We start from the raw sequence: 7,143 nt of genomic DNA on the forward strand, positions 1-7,143 counted from the left end.
TACTGTCAGCCCTGTTCTGCAATACGGGACGTGTGTACTAGACACAAACTTTTTGTGCTGCCTCCGGGCAACAGCAATGGGGCGCTTGGGGGTTTCCGTGGCTGCAGGTCGCAGGGGGCAATTAAGAGCAGCCCTGCCTGGCTTTTGGAGGATGGATGGGGGAGTCCTGGTGGGATGCAGCGTTGTAACCACTCTAGGGAAGTTGAACCTGATTCTTTCCCACTGCGGAAAAAGTGCATAATATTTAGCATTCTTATTACACACATGCGCAAAAACACTAACACACAGAAAAGCAATCTGACATGACCAACACCACATTGCTCGTCGAGTTGTGAAGTTGTGCTATAGGCATAAGACATCTCCTTATTTCTGTCTAAAATCACCCTCTGTCTATAGTATGACATTGACTGTATGTGACTGCAGTGGAACTGAAGGTTTCATTTTGGTGTTCCTACTTTCTCCAGTTGAGCTTTCAGGGACTTCAGTTCATCTTTGAGCTCCACATTCTCCAAGTTCTTTTTAATTGTTCCTTTTCTTGTCTGATGGATTCCTTCATACTCTTCTTCCATCAGAATTATTGCCTCCAATTCATCCACTCTCATCTTAACGTGGGAAATCCAGTCTCTCTGAAGGAATGAAAACAACAAGACACTGCCTTATGAGTGGACATATCTTAGCCACAGCAAACAATGAGCCCCTCCTATTATAATAACACTTTCTAACGTATTCAGACATTGATTCAAATTACTTCATTCTGTTTACCATGGCATTAAGCATGGGACGGTTTGAGAATGCCAACTCCAGACAGAAAAACAGAAAACATATAGTAGAGATTATGCATAAAATGACTACTGTATGAAAATAGCTTATGACACATTTACTCACAACTGCAAAATCAGCTGCTGCATCACTCTCCTCATTCAGTGTGCGGGCTCTGCCTGTCTTGGCAGTCGTATACTTCACCTCTGGCAGCAGCGATCTATCATGCAAGCTTTCCTTACTAGATGCAAACTTTGTATGCCGACTCCGGGCAACGTCAGAGCTGCGATTGGAGGTTTCTGTGCCCACAGGTAGCAGGAGGCAGTTAGGCTCATTAAGCGCAGCCTTGCCAGGCTTTTGGAGGATGGATGAGGGAGTCCCGGTGCGCTGTAGTTGTGGAAACACTGTGGCGAAACTGGACTTGACTCTTTCCCACTATGAAAAAAGTGCATAATATTTAGCATTCTTTTTACATACATGCATAAACACACATACACCAAGATGCACAGAACAGCAATTTTAAAGCATCAACAACACATTGTTCTTCGAAATGTATAGGAGCTACAATTACTCAGGAACTGCACAATAGTTTCCACTAGGTGTCATAAAAACCTCTCCTTTTCAGACCGACAAAAAGTCGTCACACAATATACATCGAGTGTGCGACTTTTTTCTTAAAATGTCACAACAATGTTTGACAACTTACTAAAAGAAATTATTAGCTTCAATAAAGCTTCATTATTAAAGGCTAAATAACATTATCTCCATTGCCATTAGGCTAAAAAGCTATCCTGGGGAAAATACTGCAATAAGCTTAAAAAATATTATGCTTAAAGCACAAACGTTCATTTATACTTACGATTTTAACAGCACTTACGAATTTTTCTAGCAGTGAAAGGATACCACCAATGATTTGCAATGCAAACATAGTAGTCCATGCCAGAAGACACTGAACCATCACTATCAGCATGCAACTCATAACTGCATCAAAACTCCACATAAACTTCAGTTCAAATAAAACCTGTGGAACAAGGGAAACCACAAAGGTCATTTTCAGATAATGGGGCACAGCATTGGAAATCCCTGTGTTGTGCACTGTTCATTTGCTGCTCATTATTATTCCCAGCCTCTGTTCGTAGTCCAAGCCTCATGTTTTCTATTGCCAGTATTAGTTAAGTGTTCTTGTTATTGCTTTTGTTATTGTTTTAGCCTCCTTCCACTTTGTCTTCATCTGTGTTGTTTACTTTTGTTCAGCATGTACTCTCAGCCTCTTTGTATCATGTATTCTATGGCATTGGGCTGGTGTAGTGATTATGATTCTGCATCAGCCCTTAATAAATCTTGCGCTTCTCCACGTGTGCGTTCACCTTCCAACCGTTCATCGTTACACAGATAAAAAGGAATTTAAGGCTTTATTGAACAAAGTAAAGACTGGATTAAACAATACAAACCACTACAGGTGAAAAGGCGGGAACCATAATATCAGGCATAGGTTGAAAGAAGAAAACAAGCCATAAAGTGTAAACAAGGTTCAGACACGCTCGCTGTGCAGAAAGAGACTTCGCAACTGGAACACAGACCAGGAGGTTTTATACACGAGCGTTAATGAAGGTACCAAGTAGCAGGTGTAGTTAGATCTGCACTGGCATGTCCATCCGGAGTGGAGGGGGTGACATGGTGCATGACAGACTTAAGAAATGTGGCCGTAAAACCTTCCGTGAACCTTTCAGTCCGACTTGATTTCTTTTCAGTAAACGCTTGTGCACAAGGACGTGACTTTGAGAGCCAGCTGAATTGGAATGGATGCCCGGTCCTCATGCTCGTCCCCAGGGCTGGTGCACCAACTGGGATTAACTGCCAAACTGGCAGAAACTGAGACCATTTTTCATAGAGAGGTTTAAGCCTGTTGCACCAAGACCAGTAGCGATGCATGCGTTCGTTTAAAACTTGGAACGTATGACCATTGCTAAGCAACCTGCACTATTACTAATTGCATACAAATGATATTGTTCATATAAACCATGCTGAGCTCTAAACAAAGCTGCTTAACAACAGTTACGTGACTAATGTGCTCCTGAGTCTCTGAATCAGGCCTCACGTTGCTTTATTCTAGCTGAACATGTAAAGCTGATATGATGTCGCCATCACGCGCACTTGCTGTTGGAGAGTTTAACTCTGCTCCCACAGAAAAGGGAGCTGTGAAACCTCACCTTACACCTGCTCCCACATAGGCCAACATTTATGCCGCTCTTAGGAGAAACTCAGGTTGTGATCGGTGCTAAAATCTCACATCAGCAGTGTGCGAATCGGAAAGTTCGCGTACGATCACAAGAGTCGCGTGGTTTGTTTTTAGCACGTGGACGTGTCGGTTTTTGGCTTGTAATCTCGAGCTCACCGGATGAACGGCTTATCCATAATTAAGTCAACAACAACACAGCCTACTAGAAACGACTTCAAATAAGCTTGACTCTTTGGCGTTTATTTATGCATGTGGTACATCTACCTGGATCGCTAATGACAGTCTGGCTAATTTCCGCTAGCTGGAGAGAGAGTTAGAATTAGACAATGACCAAGTTTATCCAGGCGTGGTCTTTTCCCTCTTCTACAATCTGATTTTTAGCGCTTGGACTCTTTCACAAAATGTCTTTTAGTCCGAGGCCAAGACATTTCCAAGCAGTCTGTCTTCATTTATGTGTACTCACCTTTGGGAAAGTTCCTGCCTCAGATCAGACACGCTCCAAACTGCATGAACGCTTCACAACTTCTTTAATGACCATCTTGCAAAATGACCCCTATTTATAGATTTATATTCATAGATTTTTATTTAGTTTTATTACACACATAGCGACTTCATAGGGCTAGACTGTGATGTCATAATACCACGTGACTGTGAAGGCACTTATATGTAGAACTGAACGAAATACTCAGAGGCACAGTTAGTTAATTTCACATACATGTTTTATGAAAAATATTTCACAAATTTTAGAATACAAATGAATTTCAGGGCTTTATAGTTATTATAGTGAATTAGCCTCACCAGGCCTGCCATGCTAAGCTAATAGCCTGTGTTTGAGTCATAAGCACTGAACATCAGGACACTGAGTTGGGCTTCATTCTTTCTCACTGAGACTTCATGTATAGGCAGCGCTGTACTGCCCTGTTCTCTTCCTTTTCCCCCAACTTCTTTATAAGGGTTCTTTTACTTGTCTGTTGGACTCCTTCATCCTCTTATTCTTCCATAATTACTGCCTGCAATCTATATATAATAGGCTGTAATAAGCAATAACAGATTTTTCTCCAACTTCTTCATAATGGATCTTTCACTTGTCGACACCCTGTGACACACACTGGCTTTCATCACTGTTACTGTATGATGATATAAACACTGTACATATGGTCAATGTCACACTTTAGGCATGGGCACACACACACAGACAGACACATGGCCACACGCACACACACGCGCACACACACGCGCACACACACGCGCACACACACACGCGCACACACACACACACAGACAGCCACACACACGCACAAGCCCTTTACTTTAATATCCTGTATGCAGGCATGTTACCTTCTATTCCACCAAGCACAGAAGTAACATCGTATTCACAACATGACAAATATAAGTGTTTTGGAAATTCAGCATAATATTTATCCCTCACTTTCTTTCTTTGAAAGGTTGACTGGAAGATATACAGATGTACAAGTAGCTGGCGGGATTACTGTCACACTGGTACAAACATCAAAGTTTGTTTTGGGTTGCCAGATCTTCCAAAAGTCTTATCTATTCTAGTTCCTATTATAAAGTTTGTGTTCCCAAAATGATTCCTCATACCTGCCCTTGTGCAGACCTTGGTAGCCCTGCTTGTCAGTGGGTTCAGTAAGACTTTTATAAATGGTTCCTTGCTACTAGAAGCAATCTCAGCCAGACTAACAGGCATGGAATTCATGCAGTGTTGCAGTTTGCTTCCATGACAGCAGGAATAATGCTCCTATTTACGACAAGCAAGTTGCGAAGAATGCATTAAGATCTTTTTCCAATTTTGACCACATTTGTCCAAGTTTGGAGTTGGAATGGATGGAGCTTGAGGGCTGTTTCCAGCTGTGTCAGACTCCACTGCACTTACTCGTCATCCATCATCCAATAGACTCCCACATCTAATCCTGCTTTTTCTCTTTCGGGTATCTTTCTGAGTTTCTTAAGTTCACTCTCTCATTCACTCAACAAAATATCACCCATCAACTCTCGGTTTCTGTTTCCATTCTTCTTCATCTTTCATTCTCCCTCTCTGTCCCTCTCCCTTCATTTGTCTCCCCATTTTCTCTCTTCCCTTTCTTTCTCTCTCTCTCTCTCTCTGTCTCTCTCTCTCTCTCTCTCTCTCTCTCTCTCTCTCTCTCCCTCTCCCTCTCCCTCTCTCTGTGTCTCTCTTGCTCAGGGTGTTCTGGGATTGAGAGGTTGTTCTGGACACTTGAGGACTTTTTATGAGAACACACACACACACATTCAGTTCAATTCAATTGTGCCAAAGCTTTTGTGAAGAAATTACTGCTAACAATGATAGTAAGTACAACAATAATATAACTACAACAACTCCTATTACCAATAAACAATAATAATAATTATAATAATATAGGGGGTAAATATAGGCAATGGTGTGGTAATTTGGCTGAAATCCAATTTGTCTTTTACTCAGGATATTGTGTTTAGTAAGGAATTTCAGAAATCTAGAATTTAAAATGCTACACTACACATTATCTTCCCTAGGTTACTGTTCACACAGATGCCTCTGTAATTCTTAGTGTCGAATTTATCTCCGGATTTAAAGATTGGTGCTATTAATCCTTGGTTTCAGATTTCAGGGAAAAAACCTCCATTCAGGTTAAACAGTTTTAGAATAGCCAAATGAAATTTAGAGCTTGAAAAGTTTATCATTTTATTTAGTACACTGTCAGGCCCACATGCCTTCTTTGATTTTAGTTTGTTAATTTTCTCCTGAAGTTTCTGCTCAGTAATTGAGAAGTCTAATGGTTTTTGATTAGCCAATTGTAGCACCTCCAGTTTTTGCTTTATAGGATTTTGTTGAAGATTTGCATTTGATTCTACTGTCTGGAAGAGAGTTTGGAAATGGTTTGTCCAAATGTCCCCATTTTGTATTTCCAGTTCTTCCTGATCTCTTTTTTAAGTTTATTCCACTTGTCCAAAATTGACCAATTGCCAAGAAGTACAAAATGCATAAGGTCTATCTTAAACAATGATAAGTTCAATAAACAATAAGTACTAAAGTTTGTTAGACAACATCAGTATAATAAATAATACCCTACAATAAGTGCTAATTTACTTAGTCAATATAGGAGCAGGGTCATTTGTCATATAAATATTCCATGAATAGATGGGTCTTTAGTCTGTGGTTGAAGACTTCAAGGAACTCTGCTGTCAGGACAGCAAGTGGAAGTTCATTTCACCATCTGTAGGCCAGGACAGAAAAGAGTCTCAATGCTCGTCTTCCATGAGACTTGGAGCATGGAATTTCAAGCCGAGCCATACTTGAGGTTTGAAGCACTTGAGGTACGAATCGGGCTTTGACCATTGACTCCCTGTATCAAGGGGCTGGCCCATTTTTGGCTTTGTAGGTGAGCATCAAGATTTTAAATCTGATGTGTGCAGCTACTGGAAGCAAACGAAGGGAGCGCAGCAGCAGGGTAACGTGTGAACTTTGGAAGAATGAAGACGAGTCATGCTGCTGCTACTACTGCTGTTACTTGCAAGTACATCATCTTGTTAGTGACTTTTGGTGGGTGGGCACTGGAGTAAGCAGTGTAATAAATAAAGTGTTATAGTTAAAGAGAAAAGATGGTGCTGTCCCTGGAATGCTGGTACAAGAAAAGCATAGGCAAACACCACTGCAATTTGCATGTGAGAAATAGTCTTCCAGAATTTTCACTGAGCTAAGATGACTGTCCAATAGTTGAAGAGTTTTTACATGCCCTTGACATCACGGAGGTAAGAAGGATGTGCTTTCTCCACTACATGAAACAAGACACTGCTATGTGGCAGGTAGATCGTTCAGGAAAGGGTCTGGGAGTGCAAGCTCTCCACACTGGTGGCATGATGTCTCTGCAGAAATCACTTCAAATAAGCAACTAAATTCTCTATTCTGCAAGAGAGCACATTGGAGCTTGACACCAACACATTAATCCCTGGGTCATCACAACTTATCGACAAAGCAGCTATTTCTGCTTCAATTCCTAGGACTCCTACAGTTTCACTGGCACAAAGTTGCAAATGGAATGGCAAGCATGTGCAAAAGGAGAACTACATGACACTGTGAATTTATTCTTCCAGCAAAGCCATCAGGAGAAAAACATCTGATTCCATCA

The sequence above is a fragment of the Electrophorus electricus genome, chromosome 15 (genome assembly GCF_041902795.1).
Source record: "Electrophorus electricus isolate QZ-2024a chromosome 15, ASM4190279v1, whole genome shotgun sequence".
Lineage (NCBI taxonomy): Eukaryota > Metazoa > Chordata > Actinopteri > Gymnotiformes > Gymnotidae > Electrophorus > Electrophorus electricus.